The 12481-nt window shown below is 41.1% G+C and overlaps 1 protein-coding gene and 1 long non-coding RNA gene across 17 annotated transcripts in view; one reads left to right on the forward strand and one right to left on the reverse strand.

Annotated features, from left to right (window-relative positions):
* Nucleotides 1–343: 343 nt before the first annotated feature.
* Nucleotides 344–5508, reverse strand: LOC141926734 (uncharacterized). 2 transcript variants are annotated; one of them, XR_012624196.1, is made up of 2 exons: nucleotides 5458–5508; nucleotides 344–3135 (listed from the first exon to the last, which is right to left on the reverse strand). It is a non-coding gene; the product is annotated as an uncharacterized LOC141926734 (long non-coding RNA). The 2 variants fall into 2 exon arrangements; XR_012624194.1 differs by lacking the exon at nucleotides 5458–5508 and adding an exon at nucleotides 3593–4236.
* ZNF438 (zinc finger protein 438) overlaps nucleotides 4653–12481 on the forward strand; it is a 59025-nt gene continuing 51196 nt past the window's right edge. For 5 of the 15 annotated variants that reach the window (XM_074832980.1, XM_074832988.1, XM_074832999.1 and 2 more), the window contains exons 1-4: nucleotides 4653–4722; nucleotides 7008–7089; nucleotides 7563–7616; nucleotides 11497–11617. The gene's annotated coding sequence lies outside the window, so the exon portion shown is untranslated. The other 10 variants (XM_074832960.1, XM_074833030.1, XM_074833009.1 and 7 more) reach the window with 7 other exon arrangements.

The raw sequence follows: 12481 nt of genomic DNA on the forward strand, positions 1-12481 counted from the left end.
TTAACACCCATTCACTCTGAATTTTATGCAAAGGTGTTTCTTAGTAACATACTACATGTCCTTCCAATTGCCGGCAGCATTTGTTTCAGATTTTCTTCTCATTTTTCTGAGCTGTATCTTTATAGGTCTACTCTGTTCCTTGGATTTTTTCCCCATATTTATTTTACTTGCTTGTTCTGCTTAGTTGATCTGGATCTTGGCTTCTTTATTATCTTAATTGACATTTCTCTCCTTTTTTTTTTTTTTTTTTTTTTTTCCCAAAAGCAGTGTTTCAGCATTTAAAGGTTTGACAGGTTAATGATGACAAAAAAGAATATACTTAAACCTCATTATATTTTTCAACTTCAAAGAGTTTTCTTCATATTTATTAATGTATCTTCACAATATTTAAGTCAGAATTATTACCGCTGTTTCAAAGCTAGGGGAACTGAGGTGCAGACATTAAAACCTAACCATCTTACATATTTAACAGGTACAAATAGCCAGCAGGAGGCCTAATCTGTGGGAAGCAGAAGTCTGGTACTTAGAGGTTTTTCAAAGCTTGTGTTTGGTGTTGTCCAAGTTCCCCAAACTCGAGTCTGTGCTCCCGTGGAGTGAATTTAAATACATTAATCATCTTTTAAAAAACATAGTATTCTCAAAGGCTGCTGTAGTACTCCAAAAGTAACTATCTAGATCAAAACTAACCTAAACCATTCTCTACTTGTTCTAAACAAAACTAGTACTATGCAGTAATACCTTACTGCATGTAGGTGGATTTTCTCTAAATGTGATATAAAATTTCCCCACGTACACTAAAGTGCAGGAGAGAGTAGCAGACTAACGACTAACGTTCTAAAACTTCACGGATTACGTGAGAGAGGGAAGTATTACTGTTGTCTGTTCAAACTGCTCTCCCCATATAGGCTTCAGTTCAAAGCACTATGGAAGACACCCCTTTATTACAATGTATCGGCATTTCCACTTGCACTGATATATGGCAAAAGCATTACTGTGCAAACATCTCTATTGATTTCATTCTGAAAATATACTACGTTGCTAAATATGAAAAAATTAATGTGGGCTTTAATACTATGTCATTTTTTTAGCCAGTTTATTACCCTAAACTACTAAATAGTGCATGTTAATACTGTACACCATAAAATTCTTAATCATGTAGGTATACTCTTCAGTTTACTCTATATGACTGTCCACTACCACTCATAATGTACAGATGGTGGAGGAAGAAAGCTCTCTACATAATTTTTATTTTAAATTATTACCGACACAGTATCTCTTTGTCCATTGTAGGTTGTAAAAATAGAAACTAATATCTTCATCTGGTATCGTAGCTTTCGTTTTATTCTATTGTATTGAATGTTCATTGGTTACTGTTTACTTTCAATTCTAAGTATAAACTCATTCTATCACTTTGCTTTTAAGAAAAACTCATTCACACAAGCCTGTAAAATAGAATTGAGATGGCTGATATACTTTTCCATAAAATATTCAAGAAACAGTACTTCAGAGTATCATAACCTAGGATGTTGAGATGCTACTACACACAAAATATTATCTTCAACAAGTTACAATGAATTATTATTCTCAGTATTATTTTAAAACTCGATATTCCAGATTGACATTAATTACTGCTGCTACAAAGTTTCTATAGTTTATCATGAATGAGGTTTGAGGAAAACTAATATACTCTCTATTAGAAATAACCGATCTTTCCTGTGAATACTGAAAACAGTCAAGAATGGAAGTTTATATTGTAATCAGATCTCTTTTCTTTTTCACCAGCAACAGATAAATCCATCATAGTATTTTATTATATTTTTAAATGAAAACTAATAGCTGGTAAAGGCACAAACACATTTGCACATTAGAATGAATATTTTGTGTCCCTCCAAGTGGCATGTAATACATCAAGAACTGTCATATGCTAATTATGCCTTATTTGTGGTTCAGAAAGGCGGTACACATACTGAATATAGTAATGGTTTTGCTTAAGCAACAGTTAAGGAGTTGTACAACTTCAAAAGGAATTATAATTATTTAAAACCACTTGGAGGATTCACCTTCAAATTCATTGTGTTTTATAGGTTCTGTAGCTGCAAAACACTTCAGCTTTAGTAGGCACAAAAAGGTGAAGAATTAGTATGTTGATTTTTAAACTTCAGTTCCTGCTGAAATTGTAAATGACTTTTAAATGAAGTATTCCGAGCACAGGAACAGTTATTTCAGATACAGAGCCTCCAAGTGGAACACACGACTGAAGGACAGTATCGTATCATAAATGTACCTTGGTTCTGAAATGACTTTGAGCCAGCCTGCCTGTTTTATCACCTCACATTTCATTTGCCAGGATGAAGTTACTGTATTCATAAAATTGTGTTTATGTTCAAAATACCTAATTCTAATTCACATATATTTTCATGAAATCTGAGTTCAGAATGAGGCTAAACTTTTAATTTCTTACCATTTTTTGGCCACACTGGAAAGAGTTTTCAGGGCCAAAGACTCAGGATACCTGCTTCCTTAGCTGTCGCTTTGCAGTGAGCTGCAGAAACAGATTTTCAGAAAACTGCACATATATTTTAAATATATTTCTAATTGTTAGCATAGTGTGTAAATCACACAGTTGAAATTTCAGCCTTAGGTACACGTAGAGAAACATGGATATTTGGAAGGCATTCCATATTCCTTGTATCTTCTTCCACACTGACCCCTACTTTTGCCATTCTTCGTGCTTTTGGACTTAATACCACAGTAGCATCATGATTCTAAGCATGATAGCAAAAGACACCAGAATTAAATGCTTAGCCTAACCCCATTTTCCCCTTTTCCCTTACTCCCACTTCCCAGGAGCTGTGTCAATGCTACTTCACAGATTCGTTGTTCCAGCAGTGGCTGGGATGGTCCCTGTCATCCCCTTTTTCCAGCAAAGGGCAGTGGCACAACAGAGCAGCTGTGCTGAGTGCAGGCTTACAGGAGATGGGGGTGCCCTGGCAGGGCACATGCGAGACAGGAGGTTGTGAAGATGGAGACAGTCCTGCATCACAGGATGATACTGGAAAAGGTGGCCCCAATGCCCCATAATCTCTGAAGTTGTGCAGGCAGAAGTCCTTTTCTTCCCCACAAGGATCATCTTTGCTGAAGAACAGATGGTTAGAATGTTACAATCTTATGTTTCCCTTCTTTTTTCTCACCCACATATTCCACACTTCCCTTCTTTCTTCTGCACCTTCTCACCTCCCTCCTGCCCAATTCGCTTCTCCCTTCAGCCTTCCCTTAAATCCCGTATTATCCTATTTCTGTGACACTTTCTCATTTTTCCACTTCCATGGAATCATAGAATCATTGAGATTGGAAAAGACCTTTAAGATCATTGAGTACAACCATTAACCTAACATTGCCAGGTCCACCACTAAATCATCCCTAAGCGGATGGTGACTCAATCACTTCCCTGGACAGCCTGTTCCAATGATTAACAACCCTTTCGGTGAAGAAATTTCTCCTAATACCCAATCTAAACCTCCCCTGGAGCAACTTGAGGTTGTTTCATCTTGTCCTATCGCTTGTTACTTGGGCAAAAGAGACCAACACCCACCTGGGCACACGGCTGGCTCATACTCAGCCGGCTGTCAACCAACACCCCCAGGTCCTTTTCTGCCAGGCAGCTTTCCAGCCACTCTTCCCCAGGCCTGTGGCGTTGCAAGGGGTTGTTGTGACCCAAGTGCAGGACCCAGCACTCAGCCTTGCTGAACCTCATACAGTTGGCCTCAGCCCATCGCTCCAGCCTGTCCATGATATCCAATCTAAACATTCCCTGGCTCAACTTGAGGCCATTTCCTTTTACTTGGGAGACACCACCACATTACAATCTCCTTTCAGGTAGTTGTAGAGTGATAAGGTCTCCCACAAGCCTCCTTTTCTCCAGACTGAACAACCCCAGCTCTCTCAGCTGCTTCTCACAGGACTTGTTCTCTAGACCCTTCACCAGCTTTGTTGCCCTTCTTTGGACATGCTCCAGCACCTCAATATCTTTCTTGTAGTGAGGGGCCCAAAACTGAACACAGTAATCGAGGTGCGGCCTCACCAGTGCCGAGTACAGGGGTAAGATCACTTCCCTTTCCCTGCTGGCCACGCTATTTCTGATACAAGCCAGGATGCCATTGGGCTTTGTGGCCATGCTGCCAGCTCATATTCCACTGACTGTGCTCCCCTCTGACCCAGTGCTTGAAGGTCACTCACACCCACTTCTCAGAACAAGTCCCATACCTTCCAGAAACAACTTTTTCTAACCTGCCTCCCCGAAATCCCCAATCCCACCTCCCCTAACCCGCAGCAGATGACAGTCTGTGTGGGGGCCGGCTGGGAGCATGGCCCCCCCCACACCGACGGCTGGTTGGGAAGGGAAGGCCTCACTCCAAGCGCAGCGGTGCCAGAGGGGTCAGCCACGTAACCCAGCGTCCCCGGCGCGGCGGGGCTGAGGCCCAGGCGCAGCAACAAGCGCAGCCCCGGGGCCCGCGCTCCCGCCGCCGCCGCCGCCGCCGCCGCCTCTCCCCCCCCCCCGCTGCTTTCCCGCCAACACCCCTCACCCAGCGGCGAAGCTGCGCCTGCGCCGCGGGCGGGGGGGGCCAGCCGCCCGTCCGGCCTTCCCGCGGGGTGTGACGCCACACCGCGCCATTGCCGTGACGTCGCGGAGGCGTGACGCAGGCACGCAAGAGGGCCGCGTTTGTAAGTTCCCTTCCCCCCGCGGCGGCGGGGGCCGCGGCTCGGGGTGGGTGGGGGCGGGCGGACGACGCCGGGGACGGCCGCGGGGCGCGGCTGCGGTTGCCGCTCCCTCCCCCCGCGCCGCGGAGCCGGGCGGCGGTGCGGGGCTGGGGAGGCCGCCCCGCTGGCGGCCGGGAAGTAGAAGGCGGCGGGGCAGCGGCTCCCGGCGGCAGCGCCGGGAGGAGGTGGGCGCCTTTCCCCGGCCCGGCCCGGCCCTCGGCGAGCCCGAGGGGGTCCCTCGCTGGGCCCTGCCGCTGTGGCCCCGCGCCGCCGGGGCCCTTGAGTCGCCCAGTGACGGGAGGCGGGTCCCGCGCCGGCGGTTGAGCCGTGCCTCCGGCCGGCGGAGTGAGGGCTCGCCCCCTGCAGCGGCGCCGGCCGGCAGCGCGCCCGCGGGCCGCCGGGGTGCTGCGGGCCCGCTGGCCGCGCCCGTCCTTTCCCCACCCCCCGCCCCGCCGGAGCCCCGTTGCGCGGCCTGCGGGGCCTCTGCAGCGCTGGGCCGGGGCGGCCGTTGCGGTGGCGGCTGCCGCCCGGCGCTGGGTGAGCGCGGGGCTGGGAGCGGGGACTCCTGTTTTGGGTGGTGTCTGACCCCTGCGAACACGGGAGCAGCGAGCGGGTGTGACTGTAGTTATCGGATGAGATAATAAAGATCTGCAGAAAGGTTTCTGCAAGTCGCGAAAGTTACTTCTGCGGTTCACTTACAGTTTTTTTTAGGCCACGTGGACATAAAACGTTGCGTAGGCGAGGGATGGCAGTAGATGCCCTCAGGTTTTGTGGCGCGGAGACGTGGAAGCGTTTGGCTCCCGTGGAATCCCCCACCCTCCGGAGTCAGAGCTGGGCTCCGGACTCTCAGACCTGAGCGCTGCTTCGTAAACCTTGCCGCTGCTTCTATAAAAGTACAAATATTACATGCAGTCCTCTCGGCCTCCTTAGGTTTGGGAAGGAACCTGAGAGCGGAAGGGTTCTCGTTTGCTCAGTGGCTGCAGAAATAGATGCAGTTAATGGGGGGGTGTGCTTAACTGGTGCTGAGGCCTGCTGGCTTATGAATCCATTAGAATTTTTCATATTGCCAACAGTGAAATAATATGGCCCAAGTTCTCAGAGATCTGATGTGGCTGGCATTGGTAAAATAAGAAGACAAGTGTTTGAAAGCAGCATAAGAGAGTTGTGGAAAGACTGCAGTAATGTCTGCAGTGTGGTGGATTTGAAACAATGTGAGAGATTGGCTTGTTTAAATGTCTTATGTCCAAAAGTCATGCTTTGTTAAAAGACTTGCCTAGTTCTATGCCTGAATTAAAATTGATGTGATAAATATTACCTTTTATTGGCAGTCTTTTTATCTTCCAAGTCATACTGCCTTGTGCTCAGTTCCTTTCTTTTTCTCCATGTTAGCTATATCTCGTTGAAGATTTTTAGTGTGTGTTGAAGTCTCCGTTGACAGCCTAGCCCTTACATGCTGTGTAGTTTAGCTGGCTTAGTTTAGAAATTATAGTCTTGAATTTGCTTGTACTGATTTATTTGAACCTGTAATATGCTATTAGAAACATTACTCTATAATGAAAAGGAAAGAGGAGGATAACATAAGGTAAATGCACAGCTCCCTTGGATCACAGTAGTTTTTGCAGCTTTTTTTGTATTTTCACAGGGCCATTCAGCAACCAAAACACAGCTGCTTCTTTTTCTTCTTTTTTTTTTGGTCTAACCTTATTGTAGCTAGTTATTTTCAGTGGTCATTTAAGTTAATCTTTTTAAAAGTTATTTTTAAGCAAAGCAACATACACGTTTCAGGGATGAGTGCATATTTTTTTCTGCTTCAGTAGCTAGAAGAATTGGATTTTTTCAAATGTAGTTTGTCAAAAATCAGAAAAGGAAAGGAAGAAAGGAAGTTTATGACAGTTATGGTGTGTGTTTAAAATATTTTTTGTGACGATCTGATATAATGTTCTTAGTGTTTAAAAAATATTCTTGGGTAATGGTAACGAATATCAGAAGAAAACTAGCACTATGGAATAGTTCAAATGTTTTTAACTTTTGAGCAGGCTGTTAAAGTAATAGATTTTGTAATTAAAGTGTTTTTCAAGGCATTCATGAAGGAAATACTGGTTTCCTGTATATCCTCTACATCTCATTTGTCAGAATATCAGAACTAGTAATGACAGTGACAGCATATGATGAGGTTTTTTTGTGACTTTCCCACATAAAACTTTAGATATATGTAGTGATTGTCATACATATATGTTTCTGATATACAGGTTCAATGATTATGCTGCATTAGACAGAAGGAGTGTTCTTCATCCATGACTTGGGGTGCTTCAAGGATTTTTATATGCAGAGGTAATATTTATGGAAGTGGTTTAATGTTTTAAATGTCTATATGAAACTGCTGATGGTTTCATGTGTTTACTTGCACCTAATGAGGTAGATAGAGTGAAATGGTCAAATGGTGCAAGTACAACTTTGAAGCTGGCTGAAAATATTACTGCAGTTACAGTTATAGAAGCTTACAGAGTTTTAAAAGTATGCGGTCAAATCAGGAATGTGTGAACTTTATCAGTTATTTTAGCGATGTTTGTTCAAATATTTATTATCGCAATTTCTAATCTGAAGTACTGTTAATGTATGGTAAGCGTCAGAGGAGATGCTACTGTGTTGGGAGTAAGTATTGTTTTAGTAGAATTCTTGTTTATTTACCACTTCCTAAAATGTATGCCTCTAGGGTTTTTTTTATTTAATATGATTTTCTGCCCTTTGCTAAATACTTTTCCTGAGATATTGGGACTTTCTGTCTTTTGTTTTCCTTGAAATAGGAATTGAGATGGATGAAATATTTTATTGGCCATAGCAGCAGCAGGATGTATAAGGTGAGTGTGTTGAAAGAATATGGTTAATATCCTTGCAGAATATTCTAATATTCTGTGTCTGTCTGAACACGAAGAAATGACCTATAGTAAGCTGCGGTTCTTTCCGCTGGTAGATGTAGGTAGCTTACCTGCTTTTAATTGTGGTAAGCTGCTACATGGTTATATGAGTAGATTCAGACAGCCTTAGGTAGCAGATGCATTTTCATTTTGCATCCTTTAATAGAAATTTTTCAGTGTGTTCTTTCCCTAAAGTTTGTATGCTTTTCCATTTGTAAAACTGGACTGAGAAAATACCACGAAGTGTTTTGAAATCTTCTTTTCACTGTTCTGGTTAAATGTGATCAGGGAAGAAAAAGATTTGGTCACGATCTACGTACTTCCTTTCTTACGTAGACAGTTTTTTTGTCTCTGTGTTGAGTTACCGGTTTTTGGTCTGGGTTTTTTAAAATTCTTTAATGTCATTGAGGGTATACTCCAGTGGGAGTGTATTCCAATGAAATTGTTTTCAGAATTTCTATAAAAGATATTAGTGGTTCAGCGGCAGTAAAAGATGTCTTGGTACTCATCTTCATCTGCAGTCAAGTTAAGATTTTTGTCCTTATTTGCTTAGACTTAATGCTTCATGTTTATCATTGTAATTCACTTACAGAGATCCAGAACATGTTTTTACTTAAAAAGATTTTTTTAAAAACAAAATTTAAAACATGAACATATATTTCTATAAGACTAATATTGACAAATAGGAGAAGAGCGATCCTTAAATAATAGCTGAGCGCTTTCTCATGAAGTGTATTTCCATGTTGTTGTTATCAAAGTTGAATGAAATGCAAACTTCTTCACAATGTAACAGTTAAAAAGAATATATATGGTGTAGATCTTTAATGATTATTTTTTTTAACTTTGAAAAGAAAAAGTTGTGATAATTTTTCAATTCCATTGTTTCTCTTGCTGGTATAACAAAGAGGAAATGGCATTTGGAGAATGCTGTCTTCTACTGTATTTGCTCTGTATTACTATGGGTCTTGTCACCGTTCATGAAAACACCCAGAACAGTTGGATAGAAACCATCCTGTTCTTCATGTGATATTTGCTAATTAAATGTGGGTTTGACTTATTATAGTACTGTATTTGCAGGTATTGGTTTGTCCTTAATAAGCTGATTAACCCTAGTGTAAGTAGTAGTCAAGTATTATTTTTTTTTTTAAAGGACGGATTTCATGGGTATTTATAGTGTAATTAAATGTTATAGGAAATGTTCTTATGGTTTGTGGAGCAATACATCTTAATCTGATAATTCTTCCTAATTAATATAAAAAATGTAATCAAAACACCATAAAACTTAACTGTGGTAGAACTGTAGTGTGTATTAAGCACATGAAAGTGCATAAATTAAGGAGAGGTTTGTCACTTCAGTCTTTCACCATTTTAGGAAAGAACTATTTCCTCACCTAAACTGAACTATTCTTTGTATCACTGTTTTGATACTAAGTTCTTCCTTGCATCTTTTTTTCAGTACTGAAAGCCTTGCCTGACGGGAGGCTAGCTGATGTCCGCATGCCAGAACAGGCTTAGTTCTTGAGCTGCCAGTATACTTACGCTATTGTACAAATGGAAAGGAAAGCATATAATATGTAGCTTGATGCATCTTCCACAGTTGTAATGCTCTGTGGTCACTTCATTTATTTTTTGCAGGATGTTGAGGGTTTTTTTCACGGGATCATATAAAGAGTAAAATTATGCAGTATTGAGTAATGAATACATATATTTTTGAAGTGGGACTTTTAGAGACTGCTATAGGATATTAATTTCTGTGTATGCGTCCTGCAGTTTCATTCTGTGGCTTAGCCCTGTATTGTTTTTCAGAAAGTCTAAGCCCAAGGTTGGTGGTTTAGAAAAAGTATCGTGGCTAATGCCGAGAAGGGGTCATGTGCTGAGATGAGCTTCAGATCTGGGCTGTTCCAGCCCTGCTGAAATGCCTCTGTCCCAGCAAGTCGCTGGGGAGGCAGGGAGGTAGGAGTATTCTTGTGGCTTGCTTGGGTATTTGCCAGGAGAAGCAGGTGCAAAAGAGGTGGAAAAGCAGCTCTGAAAACTTGTTTGATTCAAGTAGATGTAGGGTGGGGGGAAGAAACCACTCCTGGCAGACTTACTAGGACTTATCAGTGAAATTGGTTTGGGATATTAGGTGGCTTCTAAGTTCTGGTTTCATGGAGAAGTTTTGCTGTTTCTTTGAGATTTTACTGGCAGATCCGTCAGAGCAATGTTTCCATACTCGGCCTTCCACATGAAGCCCTATACTATGAGTAACTGAAGGTTGAAATGTCAGTAGGAAGTATTTAATGGTTCTACGTGACCCAAAAGCAGAAACCAAACCAAACAAACCCTTAAAGGTGTCTTGTCTTACTTTTTGGTGCATTATTCATCCATTGTAAGGAACAATTGAAAGGGACTCTTTGTTCTCTTCTCTTGTCTTCTAAGGACCTTTACCTAGGGACAGCATTCTGAAAATGATGCATGGCAACAAATTGCATCTTAGACCGATGCAATTTCTGTTGTACCTATGCTTCTTTGCCACTTCGCTTATATATTTGCAGTTCTTTTGGATGAACCATAGAAAATCGGGATGTTCCTGCTACTGATTTGTGTAGTTTTGAGCACGCTTCAGTCTTCTGCATGTCATTGATTTTTAAATAGTAACAATACAAAACTTAATTTTGGCTGTCCTTGACTGGTTAGCCTCCCTGAGTGAGGTTACAATCTGGCAATTTTTTGTGAGTGCCTATAATCTCAGATTTATATCAGGCTGCTGTTTCAGTGAAGTAGTGCTCCACACACCAAGACATGAGCTTCTGACAGTTCTTGGTCTTGCTCAGCTCAGTGAAACCAGAACAGGTGGGGAAGAAATAAGATAGATCCATGTCTTAGGAAGCAAGGCAGTAAAGTTTAAATATTGGCATTCAGTCACCACTAATGATATGCACTGTCCTAAAGGTAAAAGTATATGAACCCCCCAAATACTGCTAGGAAATCAAAAAGGAACAGTGTATAAAAACTTGCATTGTTCTGTTGTGTATGTAAGTGTGCTCTGTGTATGGTGAATCAAGCACTTCGAAGTTATCAGTCTACTAGTAAAATGTCCTAAATTAATAATATGGGTTTTATTGCTTTTGTCATCAAAATATTTTGAGGCTTTACTAAAGAAGGAAAACAGATTGGTATGGGATTTAGAAAGAAGGGACTGTTCTGTATTACAGGACTGAAACTGAGACCACCCAAATGCCTTCAGCTGGGTTTTGTTATTTTCTCAAATAGTTTCTTCTTTTAGCAGAGTGTTTAAGAACAGAGAGTTGGGTCAATCACTCTATTATGTTTTTTCCTAAATGGCAGTATTAAACAAATTTTACAATACTGTTCATGATTGAGAGGGGAAAAAAAAAATCTTAGACTTTTGATTCTCCTGTTTTTTTAGCTCCCAGAGAAAAATAATGATAGGAAGTTGTGATTTCAGATCTTCAAATGTACTTTTCTTGGAAACTTTTGTCTAGTTTTGGCTAGATATGTACCCCCTAAGGGTCGATATAGTATCTATCATATTTTATGCTATTTTAGTAGGTTAATTCAGGGATGTTATGTTTTCCATAATTCTTGTAGGGTGAGATGTAGAGTGTTCTTGTCTTCCATATACGCATGTCTTATATTTTCTATTGGACTTTTACTTTTTCGAAGAACAGGTCTGCTGTATTACATTACATTACAGTAGACTTGTTCTTGCACCAAAACATACCTGGTGCTTCGTTGAAAGCCTAAAGGTGAGAAGTCCACATATCTGCAGTTTAGGGCAGTTATGTTTGCTCAGTCTGTGTTATGTTCTCTTGTAAACCAGTGATTTTCTGGAAGGATATCCTGATGAGCATACGACAAAGATTTGTGGACTGTAATGGATGAGATATGAGGAAGAAATGATGCCAAAGGACAAAAAAGCAAAGACTACCTGGCCTGAAATAGTAAGTCTTTACATGTTCCTAGTGTCACATATTCAAAATAGGGGACTGTGTGTTAAGAATCTTGTTTCTGAGAACTCTGTTAACTTCTGATATCGGTGTTTGTACTTGCAATCAGAGTAAACAAAGTGTGATGGAGAATAGCATGGGGAATAAAATCCTGTGGTAAAAATCAATATCTTACTGTCATATAGCATGCCATCACAGTGTATGTAGTTCTGGATGCTGCTTCTAAAAAGGAAGGTGTAGAGGAGAGGAGATTCAGAGAAAAGGCTAAAAGGGTGATCTATGGGAATAGAAATTTGCTTGTATAAAGAGAAATTGAAAAAAAAAAAAGATTGCTTAGCCTTTGAAAGGCAATGAATATGATGAAGTGTAACACAAGTACACAGAATGATGAATGGTTTGAGAAAAGTAATTCAAGAGCTTTTGTTCTGTTGGCTCATGCTATAAGAGTAAGGGAACATTTGTGAAATTAGGGTGACAAACTGAAAAAAGACTTGAGAAAGGATATATTTCTTAATAAATTGATAAGACAGTGAGCTTTGCAGTTTAGGGATAATTTTAATTAAGGAAAATTCTATTAGAAAATGGGTAATTTAGAGTGCAAGAATATTTACACAGGCTCAGGTTACCTTTTTTCCTGCACGAATATAGTCCCTCAGCTTTTTGTAATTTATAGGATTATTTTTTCTGTCATGATTTTTAGTAAAGCTCATCTAAAAACTATGTATTGATGGTGGGAGTAAAAGAATTAAGTTCGTCCCTAGTTTGTTTACAGGAGAAATAGTTACAGTGTCTCACTAATTTGTTTGCTCTCTAGCCCTATATTAGGTTATGTCTAGGTGTGAAATACCCCCTAGGTAC

Source organism: Strix aluco, chromosome 1, assembly GCF_031877795.1.
Source record: "Strix aluco isolate bStrAlu1 chromosome 1, bStrAlu1.hap1, whole genome shotgun sequence".
Classification (NCBI taxonomy): domain Eukaryota; kingdom Metazoa; phylum Chordata; class Aves; order Strigiformes; family Strigidae; genus Strix; species Strix aluco.